Genomic DNA, 21,611 nt, shown 5'->3' on the forward strand with positions numbered 1-21,611 from the left:
CTTGATATGACAGGGAGTCAGCCAATGACAGAGCATCTGTTTGCAGCACACAGGAATCAATATTCTCGAGTGAAGCATCGCTCATCTTGTTACACACTGACTTTGAAAATAAAAGTGCTGGCCCATCCAGAAAGTACAATGAGTCACAGTGACACAGGTGCACGTATATATTTTACCTCGTTCTATAGCCCAGAATAAGAAAACATTGAAGCAATATTGAAAATGAAAAACAAAAATTAAATGATTCAAACATTTACTTGGAATTCTATTTCATTACAGACTGTATGAACCAAGACATTTCATGTTTTGTGTTGTCAGTTTCATTTCATTTGTTAATATATACCCATTCCTGCATTTAAATCCAGCAACACATTCCCAAAACAGTTGGGATGGGGGCAATTTAATCTAAATATAAGGATTAAATCATCACTTTTACAGCCAATTTTCTTGAGACGAGTCCGGATGGATACATAAGCATTTCCAAGTCACTGAATATGTCTTGGAATTCCATCCATCTTCTACCGCTTAGTCCAATTAAGGGTCGCGGGGGGCTGGAGCCCATCCCAGCAGTCATAGAGTGCGAGGCGGGGTACACCCAGGACAGGACGCTAGTCTGCCGCAGGGCCACAAATAGACAAACAAACACAGACACACCCACACACACACCTACAGACAATTTTAAAGATTCCAATCCACCTAACCCACATGTCTTTGGATGTGGGAGGAAACCAGAGCACCCAGAGGAAACCCACGCAAACACGGGGAGAATATGCAAACTCCACACAGAAAGGCCACGGGAATTGAACCCACAACCTTCTCGCTGTGAGGCAACAGTGCTAACCACTAAGCCACCGTGCTGCCCCGTCTTGGAATTCATGTAAATAAATTTCTAACAACAAAACAAAACAAAACATGAACAATACAGTACAGTATGGTAAATCTGTGCCAAGTGGACAGTTCTACAAAACTGAGTGACCATGCTGGAAGGAGACAAGCGAGGGAAGCCACCAAGACACTCATGGCAGCTCTAAGAGAATCATAGGGTTCTGTGGATACAATTGGAGAAACTGGGAATGGTGCAACATTTGTCTGTTGCATTTCCATTTACAGCTTAATTGTTGAAGTAGAGTGTACACTACTTCAGTGTATTCACTGAAAAAAGAACCAACTTAAAAACGTAAGTTCAAACAACTACATATATTGCATTTTTACATATATAGAGGGTGTCCCAAAAAAAAAAATACATTTAAAACACTTATTTTCACCCTTAAATGCTACAAACTTAATCATTTGTGTTTCTTTTTTACTTGCAGAGACCCTGAAGTTTATGTTGATGCCAAGCAAGATGTTGTGTGGGCCGCTGAAGAGGAGGTACTGCTGGCCCATCACCACAAGATGGCGCCCTGCTTGAAGTGCGGGCTTCAAGCACGAGAGGGCGTCGGAGCAACCAGAGTGACAGCTGTCACTCATCAGCCGTACCAGCTGTCACTCATCCACTACTCACCATCACCATAAAGGCCGGACTGCAACTCCACCTCCCCGCCGAGAAATCAGCTACCAAGCAAGGTAACCTTCTCTGCTGTGATTTACTTAATATTGTTCTGTGTGCAGCCGTTTGCCCTGTGGATACAGTCTTCTGCTGGATTGGCGTACAGTGTGGGTTTGTGACGTCTTCACCTCTCAATCCTTCCAGAGAAGCGACTGACAGGAGCTGCACGGGTGTTTCTGTTTCTGGAGGTGGAGGTTCTCCCTCCTGGAGGAACTAAGTATGAAGAGATTACTGGGTGTGACTTCACACACCCACCACTAACTGTTTCTGTTTCTGCCAGCAGTACCTGGTCTGACAGCTGGAGACGGTGGCCACCTGGGGCTCGGGACTTGGCGGCTCCGGTGTTCTTCAGATCCGTTGGTGGTGGAAGCCGTGTGGGATCCGGCTCTTCTTTGGACAGACGTCTTCTATCCTCGAGCCTGCCCACACGTCACCTTGTATACAATTGACTGTACTCCTCTAGTTGTTTTTGTCTGTATTCCGTTGTGCAATTCACAACATTAAATTGTTACTTTTTGGCTTATCCATTGTCCGTTCATTAACGCCCCCTGCTGTGAGTCCGTGTCACTACACCTTCCCAACAGGATTTCTCAGCCAGCGTCATGGATCCCGACGGGCGTCAACCATCGCTTGAACAGCCAATGGAAGAGCGAGGTGAACAGGCGTCAGCAGGAGGCGTGTTAGGTGAGCTGCAGCAAATCTTAACCGCTTTCAGTGCTCGGTTGGACTTAGTCACTGAGCAGAATGTTATTCTCAATCGGAGGATGGAGGGTCTCACCGCCCGGGTGGAAGCGCAGCCTCAGGGCGCTGCTGCAGTACCTCCTCCTGCTGACCGGAGGCCTGAATCTGACATTCCGCTGGTCATTCAACGACCCCCCTCACCATCCGCTGAAGCTTACATAAGCCCTCCGGAGCCGTACGGGGGCTGTGTCGAGACGTGCGCGGACTTCTTAATGCAGTGCTCGCTCGTTTTTTCACAGCGCCCCGTCATGTACGGGTCAGACGCCAGCCGGGTGGCTTACGTAATAAATTTGCTTCGAGGAGAGGCACGCGCCTGGGCTACGGCACTCTGGGAGCAGAATTCACGGCTCCTAATGACATATACTGGGTTTGTGAGGGAGTTCAAACAGGTTTTTGATCACCCCCATAGAGGTGAATCTGCTTCTAATTTGCTGCTGTCAATCAGACAGGGGCGTCGGAGCGCAGCTGAGTACGCAGTCGACTTCCGCAACGCGGCAGCGAGGTCCGGCTGGAACAAAGTTGCGCTCCGTGCCGACTTCGTAAATGGACTGTCTCAGGTCCTGAAGGAGCATTTACTGGCTAAGGACGAACCGCGGGATTTCGATGGGCTTGTTGATCTGGTTATATGCTTAGATAACCGATTAGAGGAACACCGTCGGGAGCAGGGCGGGGGGCGTGGCCGGGCATGAGCCGTCCCTCTTCCTTCCGGGTCCGAAAGGGTGCCGCCTTCCCCATGCTCCACAGTCCGTGACTCCCGTGTGGCAACAGCTCCCCCTGCTCATGAAGCTATGGACACGAGCAGGGCCAAAGTAAATAAATAAATCAGCACGCATCCCAGTTACGATCCTGAGCGGGGATCTGACCCTTCACGCCCCAGCACTGGTAGACACGGGGTCGGAAGGGAATCTGCTGGATAGCAGATGGGCAAGGGAAGTCGGGCTCCCTCTAGTGGCTCTATCTTCACCTTTGAGGGTATGGGCACTAGATGGCACCCTTCTTCCACTAATCACACATCAGACACAGCCAGTGACAATGGTTGTGTCTGGAAATCACAGGGGGGAGATTGTGTTTTATGTAACACCTTCTACCTCCCGAGTGATTTTGGGTTTTCCATGGGTGTTAAAACACAATCCCCGGATTGATTGGCCGTCTGGGGTTGTGACGCAGTGGAGCGAAACCTGCCACCGGGAGTGTTTAGGATCCTCGGTTCCACCCGGTGTGACAGCTAAGGAGGAGGTTAAAGTCCCCTCCCAATCTGACGGCAGTGCCTAAGGAGTACCACGATCTCGCTGACATCTTCAGCAAAGATCTGGCACTCACGCTGCCCCCGCACCGTCCGTACGATTGTGCCATTGATTTGATACCGGGCGCTGAGTGCCCGTCCAGCAGGCTGTACAACCTCTCACGTCCAGAACGCGAATCAATGGAGACCTACATCCAGGACTCATTAGCTGCCGGGCTGATCCGGAACTCCACCTCCCCGATGGGTGCAGGTTTCTTTCTTAGGAATGCGTACCACCTGGTTCAGATCCGGAAGGGAGACGAGTGAAAGACGGCATTTAACACCCCGTTAGGTCACTTTGAGTACCTGGTCATGCCGTTCGGCCTCACCAATGCGCCCGCGACATTCCAAGCTTTGGTAAATGACGTCTTGCGGGACTTCCTGCATCGGTTTGTCTTCGTATATCTAGACGATATACTCATCTTTTCCCCGGATCCTGAGACCCATGTCCAGCATGTACGTCAGGTCCTGCAGCGGTTATTGGAGAACCGGCTGTTTGTGAAGGGCGAGAAGTGCGAGTTCCACTGTACTTCTTTGTCCTTCCTGGGGTTTATTATCTCCTCCAACTCCGTCGCCCCTGATCCGGCCAAGGTTGCGGCGGTGAGAGATTGGCCCCAACCAACAAACCGTAGGAAATTACAGCAGTTCTTCGGTTTTGCTAATTTTTACCGGAGGTTCATCAAAGGCTACAGTCAGGTAGTTAGCCCCCTGACAGCCCTGACCTCCACAAAAGTCCCCTTCAGCTGGTCGGATCAGTGCGAAGCCGCGTTTAGGGAGTTGAAACTCCGGTTTTCGACTGCGCCAGTTCTGGTGCAGCCCGATCCAAAACACCAGTTTATAGTCAAAGTGGATGCCTCTGACTCAGGGATAGGAGCCGTGCTATCCCAGAACGGGGAGTCCGACAAGGTTCTCCACCCATGTGCCTACTTTTCCCTCAGGTTGACCCCGGATGAAAGGAACTATGATGTCGGCAATCGGGAACTTCTTGCAGTGAAGGAGGCTCTGGAGGAGTGGAGACACCTGTTGGAGGGAGCTTCGGTACCATTCACAGTTTTCACGGACCATCGGAACCTGGAGTACATCCGGACCGCCAAGCGTCTGAACCCCAGGCAAGCCCGCTGGTCACTGTTCTTCGGGCGTTTTGACTTTCAGATCACATACCGCCCCGGGACGAAGAACCAACGGTCTGACGCCCTGTCCCGGGTGCACGAGGAGGAAGTCAGGACCGAGCTGTCTGACCCAACGGAAACCATCATCCCCGAGTCCACTGTCGTGGCCACCCTTACCTGGGATGTGGAGAAGACCGTCCTTGAGGCCCTGACACGGAACCCGGACCCGGGGACTGGACCCAAGAACAAGATGTTTGTCCCACCAGAGGCCAGGGCTGCAGTCCTTGACTTCTGTCACAGTTCCAAACTCTCTTGCCACCTAGGGGTGCGAAGAACCGTGGCAGTGGTCCAGCAGCGCTTCTGGTGGGTGTCTCTGGAAGCCGACGTCCGGGAGTACGTCCAGGCCTGCACCACCTGCGGCAGGGGCAAGGCCGACCATCACAGGACCCAAGGCCTACTCCAGCCTCTGCCCGTGCCTCATCGTCCCTGGTCTCACATCGGCATGGACTTTAACACGGGCCTCCCGCCGTCCCAGGGCATGACCGCCATCCTCACGATAGTGGACCAGTTCTCCAAGGCGGCCCACTTCGTGGCCCTCCTGAAGCTCCCGACGGCCAAGGAGACTGCAGACCTCCTGGTCCACCACGTCGTGCGTCTGCATGGGATTCCATCGGACATTGTCTCTGATCGTGGTCCTCAGTTCTCCTCCCAGGTCTAGAGGAGTTTCTGCAGGGAACTGGGGGCCACCGTAAGTCTCTCGTCTGGGTACCACCCCCAGACGAACGGGCAGGCAGAGCGGACGAACCAGGAACTGGAGCAGGCCCAACGCTGCGTGACCTCCATGCACCCGACGGCCTGGAGTGACCATCTGGCCTGGATCGAGTACGCTCATAATAGCCAAGTTTCATCTGCCACCGGCCTCTCGCCATTTGAGGTGTGTTTGGGGTACCAGCCCCCATTGTTTCCGCTAGTGGAGGGAGAGGTCGGGGTGCCCTCGGTCCAGGCCCATCTGAGGAAGTGCCGTCGGGTGTGGCGTACTGCCCGCTCTGCCCTGCTCAGAGCCCGGACGAGGGCTAAGGCCCATGCAGACCGCCAGCATTCCCCGGCCCCTGCATACCAGCCCGGGCAGGAGGTTTGGACATCCCCCTGCAGGTGGAATCCCAGAAGCTAAAGGACAGGTACATTGGACAATTTACCATACTCAAAGTCCTCAGTCCAACCTCAGTGAAGCTGGCAGCTTCAGCTTCACTGCTGATACACCCCGTTTTTCATGTGTCAAGACTCAAGCCCTGCCATACCTCACCACTGTGTGCCCCTGGACCGGCGCCGCCTCCTGCCCGGATCATCGACGGGGAGCCCGCGTGGACAGTACGCCGGCTCCTGGACGTCCGTCGGAAGGACCTGGGTTTCCAGTATCTGGTGGACTGGGAGGGTTATGGACCCGAAGAGCGCTCCTGGGTGAAGAGGAGCTTCGTCCTGGACCCGGCCCTCCTGGCGGACTTCTACACCCATCACCCGGACAAGCCTGGTCGGGCGCCGGGAGGGGGGGGGGGCCCTGTTGTGTGGGCCACTGAAGAGGAGGTACTGCTGGCCCACCACCACAAGATGGCACCCTGCTTGAAGTGCAGGCTTCAAGCACGATTGGGCGTCGGAGCAACCAGGAGTGACAGCTGTCACTCATCATCCGTACCAGCTGTCACTCATCCACTACTCACCATCACCATAAAGGCCAGACTGCAACTCCACCTCCCCGCCGAGAAATCAGCTACCAAGCAAGGTAACCTTCTCTGCTGTGATTTACTTAATATTGTTCTGTGTGCAGCCGTTTGCCCTGTGGATACAGTCTTCTGCTGGATTGGCGTACAGTGTGGGTTTGCGACGTCTTCGCCTCTCACTCCTTCCAGAGAAGCGACTGACAGGAGCTGCACAGGTGTTTCTGTTTCTGGAGGTGGAGGTTCTCCCTCCCGGAGGAACTAAGTACGAAGAGATTACTGGGTGTGACTTCACACACCCACCACTAACTATTTCTGTTTCTGCCAGCAGTACCTGGTCTGACAGCTGGAGATGGTGGCCACCTGGGGCTCGGGACTTGGCGGCTCCGGTGTTCTTCAGATCCGCTGGCGGTGGAAGCCATGTGGGATCCGGCTCTTCTTTGGACAGACGTCTTCTATCCTCGAGCCTGCCCACACGTCACCTTGTATACAATTGACTGTACTCCTCTGGTTGTTTTTGTCTGTATTCCGTTGTGCAATTCACAACATTAAATTGTTACTTTTTGGCTTATCCATTGTCCGTTCATTAACGCCCCCTGTTGTGGGTCCGTGTCACTACACCTTCCCAACACAAGACTCAGGAAAATACCAAGATTAACTATACAACAGCAAACGAGTTTTGGCACCAGACAAAGAGTGTCAAACAGGTGCAGCGACTTTATGCTAGACCAGGGGTGGCCAAGTTCGGTCCTCGAGAGCCACATTCCTGACACTCTTAGTTGTCTCCCTGCTCCAACACACCTGAATCCAATGAAAGGCTCATTAAAAGTCTGCTAAGGAGTTTTTCATTGGATTCAGGTGTGTTGGAGTAGGGAGACAACTAAGAGCGTCAGGAATGTGGCTCTCAAGGACTGAACTTGGCCACCCCTGTGCCAGACTGACAAAATGCAGGGCCAGTATTGACATTGGTATGAAAAACGTCAACCTTTCAGCTTTCTATCCAGCTATAAATTTATTTTCTAGACATATGCTTTGACCATTTTCTTTGCTGATAAAATGTTGCATATTTTTTGGGACACCCGAACTGTAATACATGTACGGAGTAGGGTATACCCTACTCACAACCCAACCCAACAGATTTAGCAAAAATACTGCACAGTTAGTTGACCTGGAATATACATACATAAATATACGAGTATACACTTACACAATGCACTTACAAAAGCAGCAGGTGGGAAGGACCTATACTACGCCTCCTTGAGACACATTGGGTGATTGAAGCTGTCGCTGAAGGAGGTGCCCAGTGTTGTGATGGTGTCCTGTAGCGGGTGAGACTGGCTCTCCAGCAGAGATGATAACTTAGCTACTATCCCATTCTCACCGACCACCTACACTGTGTCAGTGGACTGAAATGACCTTTCCGATCAATTTTTCCAGTGTCATCCTGTCTTGATATCTCTTGATATTCCACCTCCCATGCCGGAGACTGCGAGTTCTTATCCCGAGGGGAGCAAAAGGGAGGATTCACAACAGAAACACAATGCAGACGAAAAACACTACAGCTGCTACACTACCACAGAGTCCTTAAGTCTTTAGAACAGGGGTGCCCAAGTTCGGTCCTCGAGATCTACGTTCCTGACACTCTTAGTTGTCTTCCTGCTCCAACACACCTGAATCCAATGAAAGGCTCATTAAAAGCCTGCTAACGAGTCTTTTATTGGATTCAGGTGTGTTGGAACAGGGAGACAACTAAGAGTATCAGGAAGGTAGATCTTGAGGACTGAACTTGGGCACCCCTGCTTTAGAAGCACCCCCTGCACTCCGAGTGACCTCAGTCTCCTTGACAGTTATAGCCTAATCTGTCCTTTCCTGTGCAGAGAAGATGCATGGTTCGTCCAGTCCAGTCCAATATATTATTCAGGTAAATACCCAGGTATTTATAGGATGTCACCATCTCAGTGTTGGGGCAGAGTGTCTGTGCCTGCAGATATATGGCATCAGTCTATCACTGCCACCAGTCCACAGAGTGCTGTATCAGTTCTCTGTACTCGCCATCATCTTCATTTATGATGATGGCGGAGTGGTCACAGAACATCTGCAGATAGCATGAAGGAGAGTTGTAAGAGACATCTGCAGTGTAGAGGATGAAGGGCCAGAACTGATCTCTGAGGGGCTCCTGCACTTTTGTATTCTTGCTTGCTTGCTTCAATTACTGTGGTTTGAGGGACAGATAGTCCACAATCCAGGATGTGAGCTGAGGGTCTACCCCTGCCAGTTTGTCCGTCAGGAGTGTATGTGACGGAGGCTAGCAGAAGTCGCTATGCAATAGAAGTCAATAACCCTCACTCATCCAACAGATAAAAGATACTCTGGCCACTCAGGCTAGAGCCCTGGTTTTTAACCGACTGGTCAAAGCATCTGCCTCCCATACCGGAGATCATGGTGCTCCCAGGCTTCTCCAGTTGACAATGAGCTGGATCATGTCCAGAGAAACACTCCACACCACCAAAATGTCATAGCTGATGCTCCTGTACAATGCAAGTGATACTTCTCTCCTAAATGTCCTAAAGTAATTGTATGTTTGATGCAACGTAATTCCAGCGATACCTTCAGCACAGTATCCTCAGAAAAGACCTAGCACCAAAGACATCCAGTCATTGCCTCAGGTCTTTAGCACTCAAATCTCAGAATCATACAGTAAGACAGGAAGCACCACGACCCTAAATAGTTGGACCTTCATTCTCCTGCAGAGATATTGGCACTGACAAACACTTCTGTCCCAGTGACCTTCATGACTCCATAAACTCATCCCAGGCATCATCCAATCTCAAAGGCCAAGCACCCAGAGAAATGAATGTCAGTGCTCAGGTAAGTGAATGCCTCAAGAAATTCAACCACACACAAACACTTTATGGCTTCCATCTTACGGCCAAGTCCAGGATTCCATTGAAAGACTGGATCTTAGTCATGATCTCGGACAATCACAAACCCAGACACTCTGATTCTTCACTCAGCTTCTCAAGTGCTACCATTGGGGTATCTGCTGAGTCCACAAATTTCAGAGCATGATCCACAAGGTCAATGGTGACTAGATGTATCATCTGGGAAATTCAAAATTCATATTTGTTTCATAAGGATATGAAATATGTAAAGGTTTGGTTTGTCACTTTACAAACAGTTTGTGCGGCAGCGTGTGACTTGTTTTTCTCATCCTGTTTCTGTTATGCAAATATGCATGTAAAGGAACTTGTGAGAGGTTTTTTTCTCTCTCTCTTTTCTTGAAGAATTTCTGATGAGCATTTTTTAATCATCTTGGACATTTCATTCAAGCCTTTGTGAAGTTATTGTCCTGTGAAGTGATGAAAAAAGAAGACCAAAGAAAGCTTTAGACCATCATAACAATAATTCTCCATGGAAAATCCTTTAGCGCTTATACTGTGGACTACAAGAGAATAATTCTTAGATGAAGAAGCTGTGATGATGACAAATCTCATGTTTCATCTGCACTCTGATGAATAAATAAAAATCCAACCCAATGTCCAGGTGTGCTATTAACAATTTCTATTAAAAAATAATAATAAAATAATGTTGTTTATCAGTAAGCCTGCCTAAATAATGATCAGGATTATCTTCTCCTTTTGATTCTCTCGCTTTCTCTCTGGCGACAACTTTATTGTATCTTTTTAAGAGACCTGATGACCTAATAATAATCGGCCCTGCCAATAGGACAGACCAATTATCGGCTGGGGTGATAGACTGATATTATATATATATATATATATATATATATATATATATATATATATATATATATATATATATATATATATATATATATATATATATATATATATAGTTGCCCAACTCGACTATAAAAGCAATCCCTCTGAGAAGACTCTGGCTGCCTACAGGAAGGCCAGAAGTGATGCCCAGCAGACTGCTCGGAAATGCGCCAACGACCATTGGCTGAGACTCTGTTGAAGCATCCAGCTTTCTGGTGACTATGGCAACATTCGCTCCATGTATGCAGGCATGAAAAAAGCCTTTGGCCCCAGCACCATCAAGATCGCTTCCCTTAAGTCAGCCTCAGGTGACGTCATCACAGACCGTAGCAGGCAGATGGAGAGATTGGCCGAGCATTACAAGGATTTGTACTCTAGAAAGAATACCGTCACTGACACAGTAGTTGAGAACACCACTCCCTTGCCTGTCATGGAGGGGCTTGATGCTCCACCCTCTGTTGAGGAACTACGAAAGGCCATCGACTCCCTTGCCTGTGGCAAAGCACCAGGAAGCGATGGCATCCCCTCAGAGATCATCAAGGCTGGCAAAGACACCTCTCTCTTACAACACCTCCATGAACTCCTGCTACACTGCTGGGAAGAAGGGACAGTGCCCCAAGAAATGCGAGACGCAAATATCATCATGCTGTATAAGAACAAAGGTGACCATAGTGATTGCAACAACTATTGCAGAATCTCCCTGCTCAGCACTATTGGCAAGGCCTTTGCACAAGTCACCCTGAATCGCCTACAGTCTCTTGCCGAAAGGGTTTACCCTGAGGCACAGTGTGGCTTCAGAGCTGGAAGATCAACAGTCGGCATGGTGTTCTCACTTCGACAACTCCAGGAGAAGTGCCGTGAGCAACGCCGACCCCTGTACATCGCCTTCATCAATCTGACAAAGGCGTTCGACCTTGTCAGCAGACAAGGCCTTTTCACCCTACTCCAGAGGACTGGATGCCCTCCCAAGCTACTAAAAATGATCACATCCTTCCATGAGGGGTTGAAAGGTACTGTCCAGTATGATGGCTCATCCTCAGAACCCATCCCAATCAAGAGCGGGGTGAAACAGGGCTGCGTGCTCGCACCAACACTCTTTGGCATCTTCTTCTCGCTGCTGCTGAGACACGTCTTCAACCAGACTGAAGATGGAGTCTTCATTCAAACAAGAAGTGATGGCAGCCTCTTCAATCTGGCCCGTCTCCGTGCAAAGACCAAGGTGAGGAAAGTTCTCATCAGATAGCTGCTGTTCGCAGATGATGCTGCCCTCACCACACATACAGAGGAAGCCTTACAATGGCTTATCAACAGCTTTGCTTCTGCCTGCACTGAGTTTGGTCTCACCACAAGCATAAAAAAACCAACATTATGGCTCAAGATGTCAGCAACGCTTTCGGTGACGATGCTATGGGCATCACACAGATTAAGAAGCGTTACAACCGGTTTAAAGACAGCCGCACAACGGTGGAGTGCGAGCCACGCTCCGGTCGGCCATCAACATGCTGAAATGACCAGGTCATTGCCAAAGTGAATGCTGTGGTGATGTGGGACCATCGTGACTATCCAAGAAATTGTGGAAGAGGTTGACATCAGCACTTTTTCGGCACATTCCACTGTGACAGAAGATTTGGCCATGAAAAGAGTGGTAGCGAAATTTGTACTGAAGCTGATGGCGGAGCAAAAACAACTTCATGTTGAAGTCTCACAGGACATACTGGACTCCAAAAAATGATGCCCACCTCTTCCACAATTTCTCGGATAGTCACACGACTGAAAAGCCACCGAAAGCCATCTGAATCTTCCGAACAGTTTCCACCTGGCTGTCGCCCAGTTTCTGGCAAAATTTGATGCAGCACTGCTCCAGTCATGCTGTCATTTTCATTGCAATGAAAAACCGCCAAGAGCACTACACATGACCTCACACAAATGCTACTTGCCAGCAACTGACACAATCGACAGGCGTGAAAAAATTCACGCATGCGCACAAAGGTTCAAGGTTTGCTCATGCAAGAACACATGATTCAAATCCATCAGGTTTTTGCAAAAAAAAAAAATAAATAAATAATAAAGTTGGGTACTTTTCTAACAGACCTCGTATATATTCACAAAACGAATTGTGAATATCGTTGTGTAATTCTGTAATTTACATCTGTAGCATGGCCCAAGCAGAGGGTCACCCCTTTGAGTCTGGTCTGCTTGAGGTTTCTTGCTCAGAGGGAGTTTTTCCTTACCACTGTTGCTCTGGGGGTTGGCCAGGTTAGACCTTCCTTGTGTGAAGCACCCTGAGGCAACCTTGTTGTGATTTGATGCTATATAAATGAAAATAAATTGAAACTGAAATTGAAAAATTATATATATATATATATATATATACACACACACACACTAGCTGGGGTACCAGGCGCTGCCTGGGTTAACCTGTTTTAGACATAAGTCAAATGTCAATCATTTTAATCAAAACAATTGCCCAACATTTGTTTTTGTAATGCTGATGTCTTCTAAATATAATAGTTAATGGGCTAAAGTTTGTCCAGCAGAACTATAAGAGGTGGACTCCCCAAACTCAGTGGAAATACTTGGTTAAAAGACAAACACATTTGAAGTCCACAACACAGACTTTGTTTTGCAATCAAATTTATAACAAAATTACACACAACAAGGTAACAGTAAATGTAAATATCAATGAATCAAAACTGAGGTAGTGGTGTATTACACTGTTTTTACATTGCAATTTTACAAACATAAAATGAATGTATTCAGACAGGAAGACAAACTGGGTTGTACAGGACAGTCAGGTGTTTAACAATTGACAACATAAAGTTGCTGAAGGAAGGGATTAAATAAAAAGAGATGGCCAACACATATACAGGGCTGGAAATTTGAATCAGCCCAGTCTCGTGTTTTGTTTTGTTTTTTTCATGCTCCCGTGATGAAATGAGTCAAATTTTCGTGACGGAGCTTTTTTAACTCACTATTACTAACCCTACTCCCACCCCCAACCCTAACCTTAAACATAACCTAATCTTACTCCTTACCCCCACCCTAACCATAACCACCCCCGACTCCCCTGCTTCACTTTTAATTTTGTGCAGCCATCACAGAATGAATGAGAATGAATTTGTGCTGCCGTGACGAAAATGAGGTGCTTTTCGTTACAATGTCACGAACCAATAGATTAATGTATATTTTGTGACTTGCCATGAGACCAGGTTGTTTGAATCTGCCTGGTCATACCCACAGCTGGCTATTTTGGGGGTAATTTTCAGTTCAACATTTTAAAAAATTGTACCAGTTTGTTCCCCATGTCATGAGGATTCAGAATATATATCAGGGGTGGCCAAGTTCAGTCCTCGAGAGCCACCTTCCTGACACTCTTAGTTGTCTCCCTGCTCCAACACACCTTTTTAGGGCTACATATTATAGTTTGGGAGTTTATCACACATGGTACAACACTGTATGGTCTTACATAAATGGCTATTTTGGGGGTAATTTTCAGTTCAACTTTAAAAAAAAAATGGTACCAGTTTGTTCCCCATGTCATGATACAGAATATATATAGTTTTTAGGGCTACATATTATAGTTTAGGAGTTTATCACACATGGTACAACACTGTATGGTCTTACATAAATGGCTATTTTGGGGGTAATTTTCAGTTCAACTTAAAAAAAAAATGGTACCAGTTTGTTCCCCATGTCACGATACAGAATATATATAGTTTTTAGGGCTACATATTATAGTTTAGGAGTTTATCCCGGACAGACAGATGTAGCCCTTTATGTATATAGATATTACTACTACTATACTACTAGCATCTATTTGCTACAGCCAGGTGGAAAGTGGCTGTGCCCTTGGCTTTTCCTCAGCACTGAGGCATTTACTGGATTATGTATTATGTCTGGCAAAATATCGCAGCTGAGGTTCCTTAACAAGTGATACTCCTCATCCAAGTCTTCCTCAGTCATCAGTCATTTGAAACAGTCCTACCAGCAGTGTGACTGTTTTCAGCAATCAGATCTCATTTTAGGATCAAAGATGAGTGATCAGGAATAAAAATTAGGATCTTAGTTCAGCGAACAAGATCAAAGATCAGTGATGAGGATCAAAGATTAGTGATCAAAGCAACTGTGATCAAAAGATCAAAGGGAAGATCCACCTCTTGACCCTGATCCACATCAAGCATTAATCAGCTCTCCTGTGCTCTGAGGCTTACCTCTCCACCAGACATCCTCAAACTCCATTCATCTTCTTTTCAAATATCCTGCTGACTAATATGCAAACAAACAAAAAAAAATGGTGATGACATCTTATATTTCTTAGCAAGGGTCAAAAAATAAAGTGGTACAGTTAAATCAGTGTATGGGACTGGTGCAACTTAGTCACAGCTTATTGGAGCACTTTGGCCCTCAGGCACAATAAGAAACCAATTTTCAATTTAAACCATTTCCTGATCCTGAACCAGATTAAACAGGACATCTATCATCTATCTATCATCTATCTACCACATATTGTACTGTCATTTCCATAATCACACACTCTGATTTCCCTCGTTCATGTCCCGAGGGTTTTCAATCACATGACACAAAAATTCTGTACCACAGTCTGTACCACAAAGTCATCTGCAGCTTAAAAAGGAACCAAAAGATACCGAGGGAAGTATTATTCCATGCACTTTACCACAATGTACATTTCATGAGGGAAAAACAATCCTTATGCATTATCTTATATTTTCATATGAGCTTAGGTTAATAATTTTATTACAGTTATTCAAACTTTTTTTTCTATTTTTTTTTAGAAATTAAAACTACTCTCCTTCAGGGATAAACTGATTTTCTGTGGAGAAAAACCTTTCCTTTTTGCATCTTTGTTACTCTTGATGCCCACGGTGTAAGCAGTATTGTTATTGCTTCTGCATGTTGACATTTCATGACTAAAATGTTAAAAAATTATATTACTATTTTTTTTTTGAAAAGCATGTCTTGTGGATATATCTGCAAGCAATAGGGGAAGGTTAACATTAATGGACTTATTGGTCTTGCTGCTATGACTCCTCCTATATCTTGAAATGACTGTCATACTCCTACAGTGCATTGTTACGTCCATGCACAGGATATGTATCACCGTCAAATTGAACTTTTCAGCTTTATAACCAATTAAATTGTTGGGTGTCAGACAGAGTTGTAGAAATCAGCAGCTTTGGTGCTTTTGTTGTGAAGGAAAGGTTTACTGGCCATGACTTTGTGGATGATGCTGTGATCTTTGTGGAATCATCCACCTACATTTCTTGGTTGTTTTCCTTGATCTTTTCCTTCGACCTTTGGTCTAACGACTCCAAAATCTAATAACCTCTCGAGATCTATCGAAGTAATGTTCCCACCAGGTCTGAAGGAAATCCGTCCAGTCATTTCTGATTTATCTTGTCCACAGATACGCAAACAGGCCAGTGAACACCACACCCTGCTCACCGCTTCGCCAATGCAAAGGACAATAATGATTCTCTTTGATAGTACATTACAGAGGGAGATCCTTTCACCACCTGTGATCTACTGATTTCTTTGAGAATATAATCAGAATTGGTATAATCTGGATGACAGTTAAAGGTCTTTTGAAATGAAAGGACTACGTGGTTGTTATTTCTAGTCATTTTAAATGTTAGATATTTAGTACATTTATCATATATTTTAAGTTCAGTTCATCATTTTTTATTTGAGCAACAGATTTGCATGGTTGTAAGCAGACATTTGGTAAAGTAGATATGTACATGATGCCCAAAAGGAGTAGGATGAAGCAAAGCTTATAAACACCTACACGCCTCCGTACAGACAAATTAGGCAATGGATAAGTGCATAACATAATGTTGTACCTTGTACATTACAATCCATAACCTTTCAGTAAACACCATTTCAAGGTCATCACATCACAATACTCACTCATTGGCCGTACATTTGTTGTTGTGTCTCACCCATACCTAGGCCGATACACTCACCAAGTGCATGTACCTGTCTATGAATGGATTAAGTGTGTATGATATACGTGTTTCGCCCATATACTCATCCAGTGCATGTGCCTGTTCATAAACAGATTGTGTTCAATGTACAAACAATGATACACAATCTCTGTTTACAGTAGGTACACTCCAAATCAGATTATATAGAGTGTGTACACATATGCATTGCATTGTTTGTTGTGCATGTTGAATATTAGAAGGCACAGAAATTTGTCAGTTTTGTTCTACGACCCTTGACATGTTTTTAAAATCATTTATAGTCATACAATGAGTTTGAGGTATGAGTTTTTGTTTGTCTATTGAGCTGTTGTCCATTAGGAGACTTTCAAGTCCAGACTTAAGACGCACTTATTTTCCCTTTCGTATGGCTAGCATACTGGCATAGTATAGTTCTATGCTTTTTATTCTTTTAATTCATTTTATTAGGAAACGGAGCGGGCCGCGGCATCAACTTTATTTCTGAAATTCTGGGTCTTTTAGTGAAGCTTAGGGCTAGTGGCCGGCGATCACCTTAGTATCCTGTTTTTCTTGTTGTTTGTTGTTGTTGTTCATTCGGCTGCTCCCAGTTTTGTTATGACTAGTAATGACTAGTAATGACTTCATGACTTTCTTTGCAAATAAAATTTTAACTATTAGAGAAAAAATGATTCATAACCATCCCAAAGACATATCTTTATGTTCGGCTGCTTTCAGTGATGCCGGTATTTGGTTAGACTCTGTCTTTCCGATTGTTCTATCTGAGTTATTTTCATTAGTCACTTCCTCCAAACCATCAACATGTCTATTAGACTCCATTCCTACCAGGCTGCTCAAGGAAGCCCTACCATTAATTAATGCTTCGATCTTAAATATGATCAATCTATCTTTGTTAGTTGGCTATGTACCACAGGCTTATAAGGTGGCAGTAATTAAACCATTACTTAAAAAGCCATCACTTGACCCAGCTATTTTAGCTAATTATAGGCCAATCTCCAACCTTCCTTTTCTCTCAAAAATTCTTGAAAGGGTAGTTGTAAAACAGCTAACTGATCATCTGCAGAGGAATGGTCTATTTGAAGAGTTTCAGTCAGGTTTCAGAATTCATCATAGTACAGAAACAGCATTAGTGAAGGTTAAAGGCACTGCGCTGCGGTGGTTTGAATCATATTTATTTAATAGATTACAATTTGTTCATGTAAATGGGGAGTCTTCTTCACGGACTAAAGTTAATTATGGAGTTCCACAAGGTTCTCTGCTAGGACCGATTTTATTCACTTTATACATGCTTCCCTTAGGCAGTATTATTAGAAAGCATTGCTTAAATTTTCATTGTTACGCAGATGATACCCAGCTTTATCTATCCATGAAGCCAGAGGACACACACCAATTAGTTAAACTGCAGGAATGTCTTACAAACATAAAGACATGGATGACCTCTAATTTCCTGCTTTTAAATTCAGATAAAACTGAAGTTATTGTACTTGGCCCCACAAATCATAGAAACATGGTGTCTAACCAGATCCTTACTCTGGATGGCATTACCCTGACCTCTAGTAATACTGTGAGAAATCTTGGAGTCATTTTTGATCAGGATATGTCCTTCAATGTGCATATTAAGCAAATATGTAGGACTGCTTTTTTGCATTTGCGCAATATCTCTAAAATTAGAAAGGTCTTGTCTCAGAGTGATGCTGAAAAGCTAATTCATGCATTTATTTCTTCTAGGCTGGACTATTGTAATTCATTATTATCAGGTTGTCCTAAATGTTCCCTGAAAAGCCTTCAGTTAATTCAAAATGCTGCAGCTAGAGTACTGACAGGGACTAGAAGGAGAGAGCATATTTCACCCATATTGGCCTCTCTTCATTGGCTTCCTGTTAATTCTAGAATAGAATTTAAAATTCTTCTTCTTACTTATAAGGTTTTGAATAATCAGGTCCCATCTTATCTTAGGGACCTCATAGTACCATATCTCCCCAATAGAGCGCTTCGCTCTCAGACTGCAGGCTTACTTGTAGTTCCTAGGGTTTGTAAGAGTAGAATGGGAGGCAGAGCCTTCAGCTTTCAGGCTCCTCTCCTCTGGAACCAGCTCCCAATTCTGATCAGGGAGACAGACACCCTCTCTACTTTTAAGATTACGCTTAAAACTTTCCTTTTTGCTAAAGCTTATAGTTAGGGCTGGATCAGGTGACCCTGAACCATCCCTTAGTTATGCTGCTATAGACTTAGACTGCTGGGGGGTTCCCATGATGCACTGAGTGTTTCTTTTTATTCACCTCTTTTTGCTCTGTATGCACCACTCTGCTTTTAATCATTAATGATTGATCTCTGCTCTTTTCCACAGCATGTCTTTTCCCTGATTCTCTCCCTCAGCCCCAACCAGTCCCAGCAGAAGACTGCCCCTCCCTGAGCCTAGTTCTGCTGGAGGTTTCTTCCTGTTAAAAGGGAGTTTTTCCTTCCCACTGTCGCCAAGTGCTTGCTCACAGGGGGTCGTTTTGACCGTTGGGGTTTTTCCGTAATTATTGTATGGCCTTGCCTTACAATATAAAGCGCCTTGCGGCAACTGTTTGTTGTGATTTGGCGCTATATAAATAAAATTGATTTGATTTGATTTGTTTGGGGTCGCCACAATCAGATCCGCATTGGTAATTGGCACAGGTTTTATGCCGGATGCCCTTCATGACGCAACTCCAGTTTTACCTGGAGAAACACACACAGCCGCTAGTGTTCCAAAGAGGTCTCCCATCCAAGTACTAACCAGATCCTGCTCTGCTTAGCTTCTGAGATCTGACAGGATCAGGCTGACACAGAGCAGACTGGCTGTATTTTCTTGTTGTTTAATGCTGGCAAATTATGCAGTATTTCTTGTCTTTCTGATGCCTGATTCTGTTTTTTCTCTGTTTAAGGTGCAGCTCCATCCAGAGATGGGTGTAGTATTTGTGCTGGAGACCTTCCTGTCCTGTCCACCAATAGCATTTCTTGTATATTTGTTTCGTGAATTGTTCTGTAATTTTTGTTTGTAGCATGGCCCAAGCAGAGGGTCACCCCTTTGTGTCTGGTCTGTTTGAGGTTTCTTCCTCAGAGGGAGTTTTTCCTTACCACTGCTGCTCTGGGGGTTGGTAAGGTTAGACCTTACTTGTATGAAGTACCTTGAAGCAACCTTGTTGTGATTTGGTGCTATATAAATGAAAATAAATTGAAAAAAAATAATTGAAATAGTGTCCTTTTATAAAAGATCAAGATGCATATCTCATAAACCAATACACAGTGTTTGTATTGTGTCGTTTGTTTTGCCTTCATATTTTTGCAAATTCATGCAAAAAGCAACAAAATCTTAAAAGTAAATTAGACCAAGAGCTGAAGGATCACCTTAAATATGCATCCATTGTAAATTACGTATTTAATTATAAACACGAGTCATTCAACATTTGTTTACGCTTTCCTTCAAGTTAACATTCCACATGTTTGCAGTCACACTAACAGCGCAGAGATTGGTAAAGTTTTAAACAGTTTATAATACAGTGGTAACAATGCTGGAGAGATTGTAAACAGCCAAAGTGTGCGACTGTGCTTTCATCGTGAACAACAACTCGTTATTTTCAACGTCAAGAACCGATGATACTCTTAAAAGTACGTTTCTGTGGTTAATATGCCTTATCTTCTCACAGCACATTAAACAACAACATCAGTGGCCAAACTACAATATAGTAAACAAATTAAAAACTGATGATTATTTATAAGCTTGTTTTTGATGATTATCAAGGCAAACTCAGGATTAATGGAGTCAATCAGTGAGTCAGTGAATGAGTCTGATAATTTTCTGTTTGTAACTCCATTAACAAAATGCTGCATATTCACCTCTGAAGTTTTGAGTTCTAATAGATAAAAGTGTAGATCAGTGAAACGCTGATACTGAGCCATGTTGATACCTGACTGTATAACATGGACCATAAAGATGGACAGGTCTGTAGAGTGACTTGTGAAGTACTGTTTTATCTAATAAGACTTATAATATACAAATAATGAATGTTTATGAATTCAATGGTATTCAATGGTAATTTTTTCAAGAGTTGCAGGTGAACCAGTTGTATGCCTGAGTAGTTGCAATGGAGGACCCAAGGCGGTTTTGCAGTGTGATGGATGTGGCAACGCGTGGTGACAGGCCATATTCTAAGCAGCCCAGTCTCGCTGGGTTTTTTTCACACACATTTCACATTTTCATGATGCAGTCAAGTTTAAGTCACTGGTTTTAACCCTGACAAACCCTAACCCCTGCCCACCCCCCACCCCCCCACCCCCATCCTGTCCCCTTTCATGACGGTATCACAAACTAATAGATTAAATCATTTTTGTGATGCCATCATGACCTGGTGTGAGATTGGGTTGAGTTGACCTGACCTGTTACCAGTGTGAAAGTCTAGACCAGAGGTCTCAAGCTGATTCCAGAATGGGCCAAGAGGGTGTAGGTTTTCTTTGCAACCACCCACTCTACCCAAGACTGTATTCACTGATTAACATCACTTTGAGCAGATGGAATCAGTTAATCAGTGAATACAGTCTTGGGTAGAGTGGGTGGTTGCAAAGAAAACCTGCACCCTCTTGGCCCTTTCTGGAACAGGTTTGAGACCTCTGTTCTAGACCTTCCTTGTGTTTAGCACTTTGAGATGACTTGTGTTTTGATTTGGTGTCATTCAAATAAATCAAACTGAATTGTTGCTTATTGTTGGCTGCTGGTGGCTAGAGGTGGGCGATACCGGGAATTTTGGTATTGATCCGATACCAAGTAAATACAGGCCCAGTATCGCCGATATCAATACTGATACTTTTTCATATTTAAGCTTCATAGATCCAAAGGATCCGAAAGACCGAGGATAGAATTTCGCCAAACATTGTACGTGACAATACTTTATTATCACAATCAACATTTTTGTTTAAAAAATGTCACTCAACACAACTTAAAACAAAATCTCCTGAGGTAGAGGGCTGACTCAAGGAGAGCACTGAGTGGGTGGGCCAGGCTGAGCCTACCTGCATGGCTGTTGGCTGGCGCCGCTGAGCCATGTGACAGCGCAACAACAAAAGACCAGAGGGGGGAGGGTGCGCTGCTCCATGTTGTGTGACACAGCACAGCACTGCTCTTACAGACAGAGAGTAGACTTTGATGAATCTGCGTGCGCAGCAGTCAGTGCATGCGGGAAAGTCAAAAAAGATTGAGTATCAATCTTTTTTCATGACGATTGTTCAATATCAATACCACCATTGGTATCGATATTACCGGTATTAGGATCGATCCGCCCACCTCTACTGGTGGCCACTTTGGCCACTGTTGGCTGTTGTAAGAGGCTGCATCATGCTTTTTGTCAGGCTTTATTTCTTTTCATATCATCACCACAGTTCTGCTCAGTTGAATAGCTTCAGGTACTATTTGCACGGGAGGTGTGGGTAGGAGTCA

At 45.1% G+C, this 21,611-nt stretch overlaps 1 long non-coding RNA gene across 1 annotated transcript; it reads right to left on the reverse strand.

The window, feature by feature from the left end:
- Positions 1-272: 272 nt before the first annotated feature.
- LOC117523774 lies at positions 273-21,124 on the reverse strand. Its single transcript, XR_004564616.1, has 4 exons — positions 21,112-21,124; positions 14,757-14,763; positions 7,729-7,733; positions 273-405 (listed from the first exon to the last, which is right to left on the reverse strand). It is a non-coding gene; the product is annotated as an uncharacterized LOC117523774 (long non-coding RNA).
- Positions 21,125-21,611: the final 487 nt, after the last annotated feature.

Source organism: Thalassophryne amazonica, chromosome 13 (assembly GCF_902500255.1).
Source record: "Thalassophryne amazonica chromosome 13, fThaAma1.1, whole genome shotgun sequence".
NCBI lineage: Eukaryota > Metazoa > Chordata > Actinopteri > Batrachoidiformes > Batrachoididae > Thalassophryne > Thalassophryne amazonica.